Below are 19,226 nucleotides of genomic sequence, written 5' to 3' on the forward strand. Positions count from 1 at the left end.
TTCTTGGGGATTTATACCCTTCTATTCTCTTAGCATCATTTTAAGAGAGGATTTTCAAAGTTTGCAGCATAAGACGGTTGTATAGTTTCCTCCTGCTGCCATAGCATACGCCACAGACTGGGTGGTTTACACAATAGAGATTTATTTTCTCACAGTTCTGGAGGCTAGAAGTCCAAGATCAAAGTGTCAGCAGGTTTGGTTTCTTCTGAGGCCTCTCTCCTTGACTTACAGATGGCTGCCTTCTTGCTGTGTGTTCACCTGGTCTTCCCTCTGTGTGTCCATATGTCTGGTGTTTCTCTTTGTGTTTTCAAATTTTCTCTTCTTATAAGGACACAAGTCATATTGGATTAGGGTTCACTCTAAACTTTTAGCTTAATCGCCTTTAACATAATCGTTTAACTTAATCATCTTTAAAGATCTTACCTCCAAATACAGTTACTTTTTGAGGTGCTGGGGATTAGGACTTCAACATATGAAATGTGAGGGGACAAAATTCAGCCCATAACAAAGGTATGTTTAAAAACTTTTAAAAAAATTCTTAACACTACTCCAAGCATCTTGAAAATATCCTGTATCCTAAACAGAAACAGACTCACAGACATACAAAACAAACTTATGGGTATCAAAGGGGAAAGGGGAGAGGGATTAATTAAGAGTATGGGATTAACAGATACACACTACCATATATAAAATAAACAACAAGGATTTGCTGTATAACACAGGGAACTATATTCAATATCTTGCTATAACCTACAATGGAAAAGAATAGAAAAAAGAATATAAATATTCATTAATTCATTCACTCACTTATTAAATAACAATTAATGGGCATCTATTTTTGTAAGATTTCTGGTTCAGCAGCACAAGGGATACAAAGGTAAGTCAGACCCAATCTATGAATTTAAAATTTAAAATATTTATTAACACCTTAATGGTGATTCTTCTGAAAAAACTTGACAGAATGTTTCCAAGTGGATACTAACATATCTCATCTTTTACATAAAATGTCATGTTTCACACTTTAAAAAAAAAGTCACTTTTGTTACTCAGAAGTCACACACTTAGAAGGGTTGTCTTATCTTACTTTTCCTTACACCATTTCATTTCAGGGAATATATCAACTCAACTTTCAATTGAAGAGGAAAGTTAAGAATTGAGCAGCATTAAAAGGACTCCCCCCCCATAGTTACACACCCACATCTACCCTCTCAGGGCAGGCTGAGGAGGACTGGGGCGGGGGAAGAACCATTCAGAGAAGAGCTAAGAAGAGCTTGTGACAAAGTAGCTTATGACAAAGCTCCAACAAGTCTGGCCCATGGCTTTTCACACTTGGCAAACACATGGATTTGAAGGGCATGGCTACAATTCTGGCTTCTAAGGGGTATTGATCCATGGAAAAATATTAATGATTAACCTGAACTTAAGCAATGAGAGGTTGTTACTTTGCACTGCTGATCTCTGCCTTGACCATCTATACAACGTGCATGCAGAATGATTATAAAGCAATACATAAATGATCATTTCACTTACTAGTAAGCTATCTCAGTCCTTTACTAAAATATGAGGACCGATTTTGGTTTAACCTGGAATTTCTTGATGAGAAATCATCACCTGTTATCTCTAGAATATTCTGTGCATATATCTCCCTCCCCCTCCATTGGCTATAGGGGATTTTCTATGTGTGTAAGATTAACCTTAAGATGATAATTTATATGGGGTCTTCTTTATTCTGTATCTTTCCTTGAAAATTTTCTACTTTGGCATGACTGGTGCTGCATCATGGTCCAGATGTGAAATTAAGCCAACCTTAAACTTTGCTGATACTAGAGAGCATTTGGATAAAAATAAACTAAATTTTAGGATTTTCCAATCACAAAACCATTGTCTGCAGCAAAGCCTTGTTATATATTATGTGTATATATATTCATTGTATTTACCTATAGGCCGTTTTTACTCTTTTTCAGGAAAAAAGGAACTCAAGCATCATTTGTCATTTCTGACAGCAATGCTGAGTGGCCTAACGAAAACTGCCATGGTTGTCTTGTTGAAGGGGTCCTTCATTTGCCTCCCACACTATGCGGTATCCTTCCTACAGCTATCCACCTCCCTCCACAACCCCTGAACCTGGCTGCCAAGTGCACGCAGATCAAAATAGACAGGGGGTGAGCATATATGTTGATCTAGGCAGAGGACCTCGCAGATGTGAAATGTGGAAAAGAATAAAATAAAATAGATTTGGGGAAGATACGTCAGCATTGTTTGAATTTCCTGCTTCTATCACCACGATCTGGATTGATTTGGGAGGGACTCAAACTCTCCAAGTCTCAGTTCTTCATGAATAAAATAGGGACATTATCAACTTCCTCGTAAAATGGTGCTTTCTTGGGAAGATTAAAGTCAATATACATGAAAGTCAATAAACATCCTTCTCTCTTTTATTGTCTATAAATATATACACATATATCTGTTTGTGTATGTGTGCCCACAATTCAACTAAGTGCTAGTTTAGCCCAGAAACTTGTAGTCTAGTTGGGAATAAAGCATGTATTGTAGAGTGATCCAAATGACAGTGAAATCTCACGGTAAAAGAGCTGCATGATTAGATGCCCTAATTATGATTAGATTGTAAAAGCTGCATGATTAGATGCCCTACGATGGAATTGAAAATAAGAGAACTCACGTATTCCGTCTGAACCCTCACTGCATGCCAGTATATACATTAGTCATAATATTCAAGATAGCCCTGAAACTTAGGCTTTGCTACTCTAATTACATAGAGGAAGAATGTGAGGCTCAGAGAAGGTAGGCAGCTTGGTCAGGAAAACAAATAGATCCACTCGGACCCCAAGTCTGGTCTCTTTCCTTGAGGTCATGCAATCCTGACTCTGAAACATGGTGGAGTACATGGTGCTTTGTGCATGTTACCATATCAGAAGGATGAGCTGAATCTTGAAAAAAGGGTAGAATTTGGGCAGGTCAAGAGGAGAGAGGGATACTTCAGGAGAGGGGATGGTGAACCGAGACGTGGAGATGGAAACAGAGAAGGCAGATCTGTGAGACAGCTACAAACCAATTTCTTTAGAGATAAATGATGTGGCTGAGAAGCCAGAGATAAGACCAGAATAGTAGATTGGGGCTAATTTTAGAGGCCTTGAAGGCCAGACACAGGAGTGTCATTCGATAGCTCATAAAACAAATGAGTTTATTGAGGAAGCACTGTGCTGCACTGTGGAAATATCAAGACGTAAAAGAAACAAACAAACAAACAAACAAAGACCCCAAAAAACAAACCTGGCAACAAAATAGGCTTTGTCTTTCTAGGGCTACAGGTCCACTTGCCCCAGTACATGGAATAATGCTCTGGGGCTGTGGCAGAAGTTTGAGTGACAGTCACAGTGACACAGCAAGGGGGTCGTCATTTGGGTCCCCTATCATGGGCATAGGAATTGTTGAGAAAGGCTTCATAGAGGAGATGAGTTTATTCTGGAAGTGATGGGCAATGAAGAAAGGATTCGAACAGTGGAATTATATGATGAAAATATCATTTTCAGAAGATTAATTCAGTAGCATCCAATGGGCACAATACGATGGTTAGAGACTGGAAACTGAGACTCCAATTCATTCAATAGAAGATCAGTTCAGCTCTCCAGCAAGAGGAAAGGTAGTGGCAGTGGAAATGAAAAGGCAGGGAAGCGTGAGTTTTTATACTGAAAATCTTGAGGGACTTGACAATGACTGACTGATGAGGGTCAGATGAGAGAGAGGAGGATTCAGTGATGACTCTAAGGTTTTGAGTTTACGTAAATGGGAAAATGGCATTGTCCTGAAGAGGAATATGTGAGTCTTATTCAGCAGAACTGATTCAAGAAGAAAGGTGAGTTCAGGTTAGCCAGGCTGACACTTGAACAGTAGGATATCTAGGCAGTTAGAGATACAGATCTGGAGCAAAAAAAGCTTACATTTTTGCATTTGGTCCAGCATCCATCTGCTTTACAAACCCCAAAGATGAGACGTTTACTTCTGCCAGATACTTAGAATTGATAATGTTATAAATCATAAGAGCAAATACATGATAACAATAAAAACAACAGTAATAATAAAGGCTAATATTTGTTGAGAGCTCATTACATACCAGGCACTGTGTTAAGTGTTTTATATGTATAATTGGCATTATTTCATTTAATTCTCATAATAACCATCAGATGCAGGTATTATTATTATCTCCATTTGAGAGATGAGGAAACTAAGGCACAAAAAGAGAAATCAACTTTCCTGTGGTAACACTGTAAGTGAGTGGCAGAGCCTGAGCTCAAACCTAGATAATCTAAATATGGACTGTCCAATATGGCAGCCACCAGTCACACAGGGCTATAGAGACTTAAAAGGGAGCTAGTGTGATTGAAGAACTAAATTTAATTTTTAGTAATTAATATTTAAATTATGAAACTGACAGCTGATTCAGTTATTGGAAATCTGAAACTTGAGTAAATGAATCTACATTTCTTTGTAAATTTTATGAAATCTAAATTTAGATCTAGCAAGATTGATGGAAAGTTAGCATCTAAATCAATATATAAAACACAGACAGGATTTCAAAGGCCCAGAATGAGGAAAGGTTTTAAATATTTCATTAATAATTTTATATATTGCTTACAATAATAATTGATTATATATTGATTATAATATTTTGAAATTAATTTTATCTGTTTCTTTTTATTTTTTAAATGTGGTACCAGAACATTTTAAAGTACAAGTGTGTTTTGCATAGTATTTCTATTGGCTATTGTAGGTCTAAATACTGAGAAATAAATAAATGAGAGGTCAACTGCATGACAAGACAAATGACATAGTTAAGGGAACACAGGTTATTTCTTTTTCCATTCCGGATGACCATTTTTGACAACATCTGTAAAGAATATAGAAATTGTCTTAATTCAGTGGGACGCTGAGCCCTGGACTGATTGTTAATCTCCCCACTCTTATATTGTCAACTCTTTCACCATTTTCAGGGAAAACAACAACTCTAACTACCTTTTCTTGGTATGTCTTGTATTTGTTTACCTTTCAAAGGTGAATTACTTTGCTCACAGCTGTTTTCTATCTTTCATCTCAAGCTGTATCTTCATGTCAATCTCAATCTAGAACTGATTTATCAAAGAACCCCAGAGGAGGGCTTCCCTGGTGGCATAGTGGTTGAGAGTCCGCCTGCCGATGCAGGGGACACGGGTTCGTGCCCCGGTCCGGGAAGATCCCACATGACGCAGAGCAGCTAGGCCCGTGAGCCATGGCCGCTGAGCCTGCGCGTCTGGAGCCTGTGCTCCACAACGGGAGAGGCCACAACAGTGAGGGGCCCGTGTACCATAAAACAAACAAACAAACAAACAAAAACAAAACCCCAGAGGAGACCCCACCAAGAACTGCTCAGAGCTGTTCTAGGAAAATAGTAGCTAGAAAACTTGGAGTTATTCAATAACAAAGTATAGCCTTGTATGCCTGGATTTTTTTTTTTAATGGGGGATTATAGTCTGATAGTGAAACCTTGGCGTGTTTGAGAACTATTGATAATAATCCAGACATTTGCTCTTCTGAGAGTTATATGTGTAATAGAAGGTAGAAGAATTTAATTAATGTAAAGAATAGTGCAAGGGCTAGGGACTTGTGAATCTTTGGGTATGACAAAAATTAAGGCAATGTCATTTATCAAGAGAAGAAATGTAAAATTCTACCAATTTTCAGGATTCAGTGTATCTGAAGCAATATGTCCCCCAAATTGGAATTATCCAGATGTTTTAAATTGGTCAGAGTAAACATTTGATTCATCCCAGAATGACCAAAGTCAGACGTCGGAAATCCACATCTACTTGCTAGCTAAGGGGAGTAGTATTTTTTCCACTCTCTATGCCAGCTCCCTTGACATACTTAGGATCTACCCACAGAATACTTCAGGTCAGTGAATTCGTAGCCAAATGCCATTATAAGAATGTGCGTGTTTCCTGGCCTTTATTCAATTAAGCACTCTGTTCTTAACTTACTACTAAATCCTCCTTTGGTTTTTAGGTTTCATAAAAACTTTCATGCAGGTTAGAGAATGTTCTTGGTGTAGAAAATGTAGCCCATGTCTTCCCACCCCATAGGATAAAATTATAAAATTATACTTCCACAGTTATATGATATCTGCATGAAATAATTTCAACCTCCAAGATATATTCCAATTTTTGAGACTACTGTATATGAAGTCGCAGTGCGAAAGATAAACTGATCTACTTCACTCCTTTTTAATTTTTAATTATTATTTTCAAGTATTGACTATGCACTGTTTATAACAATTCTCTACAAGGAGATCACAAGCAATAAATTCTCTATAAATTTTTACTTACAAGTTATATATGATATATATCATATTAAAAGGATGTATGAAATACTAAAGTGCCATAAACTATAGGTTGTAGCAATGAGGTCCTCATACTATAAGGCACATGAAAAGTAACTTCTCTGGCCAAGAGAAAAGAGGGCTTTGGGAAACAGATAAACAAATCCGTTAGAGAGGACATTAAGTGCATTTGAAACAGCCTCAATAAAACACCCAAGCTCCTGGGAAAGGACTGTATCTAACTACTGATAAAAGTGCTTTCAGAACTACTAAAAGGGAGTAAGACAAATACCCACATCTGGCCAAACAAGACAAACGTGTGCCTACTGAATTTCCAGTAAGAAATGTTTGCTTAAAAGGAAGAGTCTATTTTAACATTGTTTTTCACAAGCAACACAATAGAAAAGGATAGAACACAGTCTCATAGCTAATTCTCACTGTGCAGCTATGAACATACTTCTCTCCAGTGACTGGGTCACAGTATGTTATTTTTTGTTGGTTGCTTCTCTGCTGTCCTCTATAATTCCAAAATTATGTAGTTCTATCCGTAGTCAACACATCCCTAAACATTAGGCCATTTTTGGTTGATTTCTGGCAATTGTGCCACTTCAACATTCTCATTTAATATTTATTTCTGAGAAAATAATAGTAGTAGAACAGATCAGTACTGGATCATCTTGTTAATATTTACTTTGTGAAAGCCTTTGTTGGTTACAAAAAGATTCAGGATTCACTATGACAATTTGATTTGAAATTCATGGTCAGTTTAAAAATAAATGCCATTTTACAAAGCCTTACAATCTTACAGTTCAGCCAGCATCTGAGTGATCTCAGCAATAAAATATTTAGGGACAAAGTCTGATGTATTTTGGATGTTTCTGAAAATTATTTATCTTCTATTCAAGATGCATTCAGAGGTCTGCACAATATATTGCAGGGTGAATGTCAGGTTCTGAATTGGAAACGAATAAACAAAAAAGTGATTGACTCTGACAAAAAATTAAGCTTTGCTAAATTTAAGTCTAACTCCGAATGTAGATGTTCCCCAAAGACCTTCGCTTGGCCCTCTTCAGTTTTCATATCTCCAACGCTGACTTCTTTTCACTCTTTCTTTGATATTTGTTTGCTCTTCTCCATCTACTTGTCCCGACAAATTCTCAAAATCAGTTTATTCATCAGTAAGTCATTATTTTTACTCTCAAACCTGATGCTCCTCTTTTTTTTTTTTTTTTGTGGTACGCGGGCCTGCCACCGCCGCGGCCTCCCCCGTTGCAGAGCACAGGCTCCCGGCGCGCAGGCTCAGCGGCCATGGCTCACGGGCCCAGCCGCTCCGCGGCATGCGGGATCTTCCCGGACCGGGGCACGAACCCGCGCCCCCTACATCAGCAGGCGGACCCCCAACCACTGCACCACCAGGGAAGCCCGATGCTCCTCTTCTTAGTCCCTATTTCTGTTAACTGTACAATTCTTTTTGCCAGAAATTCAGGAAGAGTTGTGATGTCCAGGTATCACCACGGAAACGGTATCCTCTTTTTCTTTCTCACAAAAATTTTCAAGTCTTGCTGATCCTTCCTCCATGTCTCCCTCCTATCAACTTATTACTACATGTACCACTTCATGTTAGGCCCTAATTATATGCTCTCTTTAAAAGAGACAACCTTACTTTTCCTCATAAATTTTTATACAGTCATTGTAGAAAATGTAAAATATACAAAAAGAATAACATAAATTAATACTTTGATCCATCATCTTGTATGGAGTATTATTATTACCTCTAGAGTAGATTATTGCTATAACCCTTCCCACTGGTCTCCTTACTCTATCTTCTGCTGCTCCAAACTATGTCTTCACTGGTGACATTTGATTCTTCATTAAGCAGAGGCTAAGATTATGGAATTCCCCTGCTCAAAATCTTCAATAGCTTACCTTAGCTTAGAAAAAATTCCTTAGCTTGGTTTTCATGACCCTAAAAATACAGTCTCACTCATTCCAATATTATTTCCCATGATTGCTTCTCAAGTTCATTAAGTTTTGGCCACACTTATTTTTTTCCCTATAAATGTTCACTTACCTTCCCATAACCATACCTTTGCCAGATTCTCAACTCCACAAAACTAAGTGCAAACTTCAAGACCAAATGTCATTTTGCCCATTAAGCACGCTATGGCATCCCTAGTTGGAAGTAAACTCTGCCTTCTCAGAGCTGCCAAAGTGTTTTGCTTCTGCTTTTCCTAGGGGTACACAGTACAAAATGCAGAGACAGATGACTGGGACTTGAGTACAAATTCTACCATTTAAGTAACTCTCTGGCTGTGAGCAAGACCCTTGAACCCTCAGTTTTCTTATCAGTTGATGTGAGAACCAAAGGTGATGATATATGGAAATCTACTTTGTAAACTACAAAGTGCTATATATTGGGAGTTCATTCTCTGCCAGGTGTTCCCTTTTAGGCACTGCCTTTAAAGAGAATGGTTCATCCTCTTTCATGACTTAATTTGTAAGACCTTCCCTGAACAGGTGGTGGTGTTTGGCCCTATGTGTCCCTAGAGGATCATTAAAGTCTTTATGTGGTTATAATTCAATTTTTTAATTTAATTTTTTGCCAGAGCAGGTAGACTGCGATCTTTTTGAAGGCTGGAAATTTGTCTTACCTAGCTGTACAATCATAGTGGAAAGCTCTGAACTCAATTCCTGTTCAGTAAATGTTCATTGAATGAGTGAATACATGAGTGAACGAATAAATAAATAAATGAATTTGCTGATATCTGGATCTTGTGAATCAGTTATTTATGTTTAGTACTTGTGTTCTCTCATTAGACTATAAGCTCCATGAGTAGAGGTTCCTTGGGTGATCCATCTTTGTATCCATATAGTTCCATATGCATGATACAGAACAAATACTTACAGAAAGTTGAATAGAAAAATGTAGCTCAGCTGGATCATGAGTTGAAATGCTCCTTCATATAGAACTTTCCTGTGCGACAGTTTTTTTTTTCCTGGTGTGCATGCAATCCTAATATCTGTTTAACTCTGCAAATGAGGCTAATTATATTTACTATCAACACTGGAGTTCCTTCTCAAATCAAATATAAGAATGTCTATAAACATAGATACATCTTTTGATGGTACAGTAATACAAACTTCAGTGGGGGGAGATCTTACTTAGGTTACGTTCTAACATCAGCCCTTGGGGCGAAAATTAGTCTGGTCAATATCATGGAGAATGGAGAATCCATTCCATATCTCCATATCATGCAGAATCCCTTAAAACACCCAAATGTAAGTCAAGATGTTCTTGCTATGGCAGGCCCAGGGGAACTGAGATGGGGAGAGAGCAAAAGACTCCCATCTCCTACCTCACACTTACTAGTGGGCATAGATTCGTTCAATGTGGTAGCAGGTGGAGAAAGCGGAATTGCCTATTTAAATTGGTATTTCTCTCTCCTTTATCTCTCCTGCTTGGCTTAGCATGTATATTTGAATTTGCATTATTAAGTGTTAGGACAGTGCACTTCTACTGAATTGCTCTTTTACAGTATCTCCTTAGTCACAGCGCAGGAAATTTTTTTCAATAGCCTGTAAAGATGAATGGATCTCTATAAACATCATTAGGTCCTGAGTAACTTAACCCCAATCATCCCTGTAATACCTTATTTCCAAGTCTGACATGGAGAGCCTAGTGTGCTATGTTAAAAATTCCTAGTGATGTAAAGGCTAACTTTCATTTTCTAACTCTGTTTTGAGGTGATTCTGAACATATACTGAAGTCAGAGACAATGGCAACCCCAAGGCTGGAATGTTCTGGTTTCACAGAGTTTATCATGCTGGATTTCTGACATGTATCAGCCTTAGGATTCAAATGATTTTTCCTCTGGAGGGAAGAAAACTATACTGACAAAAAGAAATATCAAGGAGAAGCAAACTCTCTTACAAGTCAAAATGTCCAAGAATTCCTTTGCTAGCAGAGTATGAATTCTACCAACAAACTACAGAAAGGGAAAATTTGATTGTGTTACTCTTGGTGTTACAGCCACTGGTTTCCTAAAGTAGGAGAGAGAGAGAGAGAGGAAAGAAAATAGAAACTCAAAGGGAACAGCAAGCTGCTGGTATTCTTGATGTTCTTGTTATTACATGAGGAATTACCATGGTAACGCCGGTACCGCTTGACTCATCTTACATCAGATACCAGTATACACTGTTCAGAAATAACAGCACAGACAAGAGCACATATTTTCCATCAAGGTGGCAGGGACCAAAGGACAACTGCAAATTTAGGAAAGCTGTATGCCTATCACAAGGGCAAGTTGAAGAATTTTGACTACTCAACAGACTTGGAGACTTCTGTAGCTATATGTATATATATTTTTCTAACTTTTGCCTGGATTAAAAATCAATAACTAAATGCCACTAATCCCTCATGTATTATGATAAACTGAAGGCTACCTGTTTTGTGAGATGGTTTACTGTGAATTCTTGTACAATCATCAGCTCAGATTTCAAGAAATCTTAGAGGAATTTTAAACGTCTTTATCATGCAAATTAGGCAAATTCATTGTTTCCTGACTCAGCCATTGCTCAGGAAAAAAACACCACAAAGGTAGAATTTTGTATTTTTTATACTTGGGATAATCATAAAGCTTCGGAACTGAGTATCTACCACCAAAGGGTTTTGGTATAATTTACTAGTCTGGCAAAAAAAGGAAGTATCACTATAGCAACGAAAACAACCCAACAAACACACTCAAAGCCATTCTGGGTGGATTATACAGAAACCAATGATGCAGAAATCATTTAAGAGGTTCTAATAACAGGTCACATTAATGGGCAGTATTAGTAAAGACAGAGTGGAAGTGTCTGACACAAGAATTTAATAGTAGGTAAAAGAGAACCCGGTGATGAGGGAGCAAGTTAAAATAAAGGGAGGTGACTACAGTGACTCCCATATTTCTAGTTTGGGTAACTGGGGAGTAATCCATTAGACCTTCTAATCAAGGAATGGAAGAGAAACAAATCTTAAGAGTAAGACAATGAGTTCAATGTTGGCCATGAGAACACTCATAATAATTTAAGGCAGTGAGAATGATACAAGTAAATGGGAAGAGCGGTCAGGGCTTGAGATACAAGTTTGGAAGTTGCTAGATTGAATGAAATATGTTTCTCCAAGAGGTACATGTTTATTTACTGTCTCTGATGACTTTCTTATTCCCAGTTAGAATAATACATTTCGTAAGAATTAACTGAATGCCTATTATGTTCCAGGCCCTGTACAAAGCACTGGACGCACTGTGGTTTAAAACACAGACTTAGACCCTATTCCCATGATCCCATAATTGACTATGGAAGTAGGCTCTGAGGCCAATTAAATACATAAATATGGGATTGCAACTGTGAGAACTGCTAAAAAGAAGATAACGGTGCAATAGGAGTATATAAATAGGTACTTAACAGATTCTGAGTGTTTAGGGAATGTTTCCCTGGGGATGATGCGGCCTGAAGGATGAGTAACACCATGAGCTACTGAAAACCACATGAATGAAGCCTTGACCATCTTTTGAAATTTAGAACACATTCCATCTTGTCTGGGAAGCTGATTAGCTTTCCCTTGGACACTTGAAACTTCCTTCTCAACAAACTTCTTCTTTCCAGGGTATCATCACTGGCAAAACTATCTTCTGTGCTGAAGCAGCCCTCCTCTTGGGGCTGTAGAAAACATGGCATTAGGGATCAAGTCCAAAGCCATCAATCTTAGTTTAAAGTTGACTGCCCATCCCTTTTTTTTTTTTTTTTTTTTTGTCTTTGCTTCTTTCAGACCTTCTACATCAATATATAATCTGCTTGATAGCAAGGTGCTATGCTAAGCCTGCAATGCTTGTCAGAATTCACGATTTCATGTATGCAGTTAACAAAGTAAAATGAAGGTGATAATAAAAGCTTTCTCTTTGTAGCATGAGTTTATCTATGTAATAATCTTGTTTAATGCAAGAGAAACATCCAAAGGAAAGAAAAACAAACCAAAACAACAAAAAAGGAAAATTACTGAAAGAAGTTTCAAAGGATGGGTAATTTGATGTCTTTTTTTTTTAACATCTTTATTGGAGTATAATTGCTTTACAATGGTGTGTTAGTTTCTGCTTTATAACAAAGTGAATCAGCTATACGTGTACATATATCCCCATATCCCCTCCTGCGTCTCCCTCCCACTCTCCCTATCCCACCCCTCCAGGTGGTCACATAGCACCGAGCTGATCTCCCTGTGCTATGCGGCTGCTTCCCACTAGCTATCTATTTTACGTTTGGTAGTGTATATATGTCCATGCCACTCTCTCACTTCGTCCCAGCTTACCTTGCCCGCTCTCCGTGTCCTGTGACTAACACATGAAGGTCACTGCGATTGTGTAGAATCTCCTGTACTTCATGGCAGTAAACATTCTAAGTATTCTAAATAGTCTCATTTCACTCCGTTTGGCAAAGGAGAGGCTGTATGGTTAGGTGATGGGTGGACGCTGAACTGGTGCAGAGGGACAAAGGTGAATATTTATGACTGGTTTTATTAATCTCTAGCAGTTGGCAATAGATAGGAAAATAGACCGTTTTTTTCTAACTTCAGTTGGAAAATATTACCTACTGTTTATTTCAGTGTTTTAAAATCCTCAGTGATAAATAAGACACAAAGGATATGTTTTAAAACTGCATTTCCAATGAAAGAATTACATTAAAAAATCATTTGATGTTTCTCTCCAAAAAGGAAATTATTTTGTTCATTTACTTTTTTTTTTTTTTTTCCCTGTGGTACACGGGCCTCTCACTGCTGTGGCCTCTCCCGTTGCGGAGCACAGGCTCCGGACGCGCAGGCTCAGAGGCCATGGCTCACGGGCCCAGCCGCTCCGCGGCATGTGGGATCTTCCCGGACCGGGACACGAACCCGTGTCCCCTGCATCGGCAGGCAGACTCTCAACCACTGCGCCACCAGGGAAGCCTCCTGTTCATTTACTTTTAAGACCAATCTCTGTCACTTTGTTTTTGCCACTCTCCACCCTCCCTTGTTATAGCCCAGACACCTTATCCTTTTAGTTTCTTTAACATTAATGTCAGGGCCTCCCTCATACAGTTCTCTGCAGAACATGTTACTCATCTTCAGGCCTCCTCACCCCCAGGGAAACGTTTTCCAAATGCTCAGACTATGTTAGGTATGTATTTATATACTTTTATTGGGCCCTTGTCTCCTTTTTAGCCGTTCTCACAATTGTAATCACATACTTATGTATTTTGTAATTGTAATGAAATTGTTCCTGCCAGGATTTTACTCTCCTTGCTTCAAACAGGATACGGCTCCAGTCTTTTCCATTTCAGTTTATGCTGCGAGATATTGCCAAATTATTCTTCCTAAAACAGCTGTTTCCATCATGCCACTACTAAATGGCAGGAAAGACAGTATATAAATAACTGAGGTTTATATGATAATGCTGTGATAAACATATAAGAAAAGAAAGAACAGCTAGCTAAAGGAGAAACTTCCTTTTGGAACTAGGGAATCAGGAGAGGATTAATGAAAAATATCTGCAGGATGAGTTGGGGTTCATCACAGAAGGGGGGAGAGGAGAACTACAGGCTAAAAATAGGTATAGTCAGTAGCTCTTTACACCTACAATACAGAGTATAAGTGGGTGATGAGGGGGCATTTACAAGGGTAGAGGGTTTGGAGGAAGTAGACCAGGAACATTTGGAATCGAGCCTTTTTTGTATGCAATGAAAAGCTACTGGCGTAAGCATGGAAGCATCATGATGAAATTTTAGAGAATGACAATCAGAAAGAGGATGATAGGAGAATAAAGAGAAAATTATGAGGCTAGGAGTCTTTCAGGCAAAAGAGGATGAGGGCTTGAGCTAGGATGGCATGCTGGGGATGGCAACGAAAGGAAGGAGAAAGAATGCACCTGATGCCAGGTAGCGATGGGGTGGGTAGTCTGAGGGAGAGGAAGCAGTTAGGGTGACTTTTTGGTAAGCGCCATGGATCACGGAGGAAATGGAAGATGGTGAGAGACCCTGAGTAATTTTAATTTCAAATATGTTGAGTCTGAGTTCTCTGGAGAACCCTTAGCTAGCAGACAGTTGTAACACTGCTTTGGATTTGAGGAGAGAATGAGGGGCTGGTAATACACATTCCAGTTCAAACTGTTACCACCAATAATTTCTATCCAGATGAAAGGAGGCTTAGAAGAAATCTTGATGATAATTAGAAGTTTTAGTTAGTGGAAAGAAGGACCTCTTATCAGAGGAAGTACTTCCTTTTCCCCCAGAATCTTCCCCTTACGAAATCTTCTCTTTGCTGCTAGGATGAGCTGAGCTGGTTATAATGAAAGCCCACATTTGGCTCACACATTCCCAAAACATGTGCCCATGCACATAGGCATGGGGACAGGTGACAAGAGTCCAGCAGAGCTTCACTATACCAGGCCAGTGGGATGGTCACTCGATATTCATTATCTTCTGTGTAATTTTACCTAGTATTTTTCACTTCACTTTGAAAAGCAGATCAATGTTTAGCACCTAGCCTGGAGCGACAAGAATGTATTAGAGCATTTATTCAGCTTTCTGTTATGAAATCTTCGTAGTAGTTCTGCTGAAATAATAACAGGCCCTGACAATGCAATAAAGCTGTTTGATTCACTGAATATTTTAGACCATTTAAAAAGTGTGGCAGTTGTCTATTTTTAACCAGGCTAAGAGAGCATTATCTAGTAGTTACCACGAGAAAAATGAAGGTGTTTTCATGAATAAATATAAAAAAAAAATCAATTATCTGAATACAAATACAGGCCTTCAAAGAGCTTCAAAGTACTCCCCAATCCAATTTGTTTATACAAGACTTTCCCAATCTCAGCACTGTTGGGATTTTGGGATTTGGGGTCGAATATTTCTTTTTATTTTTAAGATTTTTTTTTTTAGGTGAAGTATAGTTGATATACAATGTTGTGTTAGTTTCAGGTGTACAGCAGGTGATTCAGTTATACATACGTATATTTTTTTCACATTTTTTCCCTTATAAGTTATTATAAAATATTGAGTAGAGTTCCCTGTGCTATACGGTAGGTCCTTCTTGGTTATCTATTTTATATACAGTAGTGTGTGTGTGTTAATCCCAAATTCCTAATTTATCCCTCCCTCTCTTTCCCCTTTGGTAACTGTAAGTTTGTTTTCTATGTCTGTGAGTCTATTTCTGTTTTGTAAATAAGCTCAATTGTATCATTTTTTTTTTAAGAATAATTCTTTGCTGTAGGGGCTGCCCTGTGTATACGAGAATGTTTAACAGCATCCTGTTCATCTACCTACTTGATACCATTAGTCACCCCCCAACTTGTGACAATCAAAAATGTCCCTATACATTTCCAAATGTTCCCTGGGGGTAAAACTGCCCCAGTTGAAAACTACTGGCTACATTGACAATAAATTTAATATCCACTTTTCAAAAAGGGCTGTAGAACAGCAAATGTTGGCTTCGGCCCTGTCTGAATGATTCTAGACTCCAGGTTAAAGAGGTTATATTTGATAAAGATTGACTGTTCACAGCGTGGAATGGTTTTCCTTTGGTACAGAAAGTGGGAAGTATTCATCTATACTCTGCAGTGCCTCACTTGTGCAAGTTCAGACTCATTGACTGAACATATTTTTATGAACAGGAGGTCGTCACCAATTATTGAGGAATCATAGTCCAATTCCTATCTCCTTCCACAGTCATTACTAGCAAAGCATTTCTATGAACACAATTTGCTATGCGCTAAACTGTGTCACTCCAAAATTCATATGTTGAAGCCTAACTCCCAGTACTTCAGCATGTGACTATATCTGGAGACAGAGTCTTTAAAGGGGTGATGAATGAGCCCCTTATCCAATCTGATTAGTGTTTTCATCAGAAGAAGAAATTTGGACTCACAGAGACACCAGGGGTGCAGGCACAGAGGAAAGACCATGTGAGGACACAGTGAGAAGCCAGCCATCTGCAGGCCAAGGAGAGAGGCCTCAGGAGAAACCAAACCTGACAACACTTTGATCTTGGACTTCTAGCCTCCGGAACTATGAGAAAATAAATCTCTGTTGTTTAAGCCATTCAGCCTGTAGTATTTTGTTATGGTAGCCCTAGCAAACAAATACGAATAAAAATTTACTAAGAATAATAATACTAATGAACTAAAAGTAATAATTTGAGTAAACGAAATCTTGATGATTGGTTAGAAATCTAAGCGTACAATTTTGTAATCTTTCCTCAAGGAGAAAACAGGCTGATTAAGGTATACTCAGATTCCTGGTGTTCATTCCTATTTTCTGGCTCTCTTGCACTGTGCTTTTTTCTGATCCCAGAGATTAAAGAGACAATGAGCATACCTATAGGATTTAGGAGAGCAGGCTGGAGGGGATGAGAGAAGGTGGGAAGCAAGAGGGACCTCAGAGCAGGGCACAGGACAGAGCCCCACCAGCCAGAGACACGGGGCAGAGCCGCTGAGATGTGTGAGCCCCCAGAGGTGCTGGGAAGAGATGCAGACCTGCTAGGTTGCTAGATGCTAGGTTGTTAGAAGTATTGCCCAGGAGCACAGGTGCTTTCTGTACCTTAGGGTGCTGGCGAGTCCTGACCCACCTCTTTCGCTGCTCCCAAGTTTTGTTTTCTATTTTGCTAAAAAACTGTTTTTCTGAGTTTTACATTACTGCAGGACAAACAAAACTAGAACTTACAGTTCGCAATTTTTGTAACTTATTTTATAAACTTTTGCGCTTCTATCACATTTCTGACAGTTGCAATACCTTTTTCCTCTAGGAACTTTCCTCTGTCCCCTCTCACGGTGACTATTTCTTCTCCTTTTTACTATATGGTTATATTTGATGAAGCAAAAAAAAAAAAAAAAAAAAAAAACATATGCTTTGCTGACCTGATAAAAACAAAAGCCATGATCCCAACCATTTAAGCCAGGGATCTGGAGTCAATCAGTGCTGTATGCAGATTCTATAGGGAAATGAGGAAGGGAACTCAGCTGACCCAGGAGAAGAGCAGAGGCAAAAGCCTTGCCAAAGACTCCATATGGTGGCGCCCAGAGAAGTGATATATATACCTGTGCCAAGATGGGTAACATCACTTTCTCATCATTTATTAAACAAGCATTTGTCTGATCTGTGCCTGCCTCTATTCTGGGCACCAAGGATGTAACAATGAGCAAGACGTCATCCACACACTCAAAAACTCTGCAGCCTGATTGGGTGAGGACGGAGTAGGAGAACCAGATTAAATCTGGTTACTTTTTTCTCTATGGATTAAAACTGAGACTTCAAAGTATTATAACATTTAAAGGAAGTTATTTTTCTTGCAAGAGTAAATACAGAGTCCTAGAGTTTGCGGAGGAAAATTTTTTAAAATCATGAATATAGAAAATTATTAGGATCACAGATGATAGGACTGTCATTCTCTTCAACACTGAGATTAATTAAGATTTAGGACTGTTAGCTGCTTTGTTAATCTCTTCATTGCTGCTTTTGAAACAAGAATTCAGAACTTCAAATGACCATGTGGTCACGCTTCCAATACTGCTAATTTTTAATATGGAAAATTATTTCCCCTGTGTTCTAAGACAACATGCTGTTCTTTCAAGAAGTCATTACTTTATAAGGATATATTGGGATTTAAATTGAGCTATATTTTGTTTTATTTTTATTTATTTATTTTTGGTTGCATTGGGTCTTCGTTGCTGTGCACGGGCTTTCTCTAGTTGCAGTGAGCGGGGGCTACACTTCATTGCGGTGCGTGGGCTTCTCATTGCGGTGGCTTCTTTTTGTTGCAGAGCACAGGCTCTAGGCGCACGGGCTTCAGTAGTTGTGGCACGTGGGCTCAGTAGTTGTGGCTCGTGGGCTCTAGAGCACAGGCTCAGTAGCTGTGGCACACGGACTTCGCTGCTCCAAGGCATGTGGGATCTTCCTGGACCAGGGTTCGAACCCGTGTCCCCTGCATTGCAGGCGGATTCTTAACCACTGCGCCACCAGGGAAGTCGGAGCTATATTTTGCATATTTGATTAGATTTCCTACTTTATTCTCTCCATTTAATGAAAAGCTAGATCTCTTTTACCACCTCAATATTACTCTTCATTGACTAGGTTAAAACATCAACATACAGCTCCTCTTCTTTAGATGTTTTCCTTGCTTCCTCCCTCCTTCCTTCCCTCCCTCTTAGTAATTATCAAAACAATATCCTTTCTGCCAAAGAGCACGACTGTAACTACATGAAAATAAACTTAAACACACTGTTTTAGACAAATCTTAGATGAGTCCCAGCAAGCATCCTGGAACTTCACCATTTAATTTGGGTTCAAGTTCAGTGCATCTAGGACAAAGACCTACCACAGTTCCAGATGTATTGTTTTCTCAGCAGATAAAAAGAAGTTCAAATAAAGGAAATTTACAACTTTAGAAAATGATTTACAGAATAAAAAGACATTGTCTACGATTTGTATCTTCCTTCATCCGTTCATCCACCCCCTTCAACCATCGTCATTACAAATTTGTTCCCATAGTTATACTTCTATGGGATATAAGCTCTAGATATAATGATTTAATGACTACACATCTTTTAAACAAAAGGCCATTTACTTGCTATATATAAGCAATGTATTGTACTAAAGGACAAGCTGGACCTGATATTTTTACAAATTTGAGGTCTATACTACAAAATACTGGTTATTGCCAAACGCCTTGCAAGAATATTTGCTTGCAAAATACACTGTGATGCCCGATGTAAAACTGATTGGAGGCAAGTCTGAAATTGCCTGAGTATAATACAGTATGCTAAGAGTCCACACTACATGCATATATTCATCAGGT

The 19,226-nt window shown here is 38.7% G+C and overlaps 1 protein-coding gene across 3 annotated transcripts in view; it reads right to left on the reverse strand.

The window, feature by feature from the left end:
- PDE4D (phosphodiesterase 4D) overlaps nucleotides 1-19,226 on the reverse strand; it is a 723,544-nt gene that overhangs the window by 393,261 nt on the left and 311,057 nt on the right. The window lies entirely within an intron of this gene.

Source organism: Stenella coeruleoalba (assembly GCF_951394435.1).
Source record: "Stenella coeruleoalba genome assembly, chromosome: 3".
Classification (NCBI taxonomy): domain Eukaryota; kingdom Metazoa; phylum Chordata; class Mammalia; order Artiodactyla; family Delphinidae; genus Stenella; species Stenella coeruleoalba.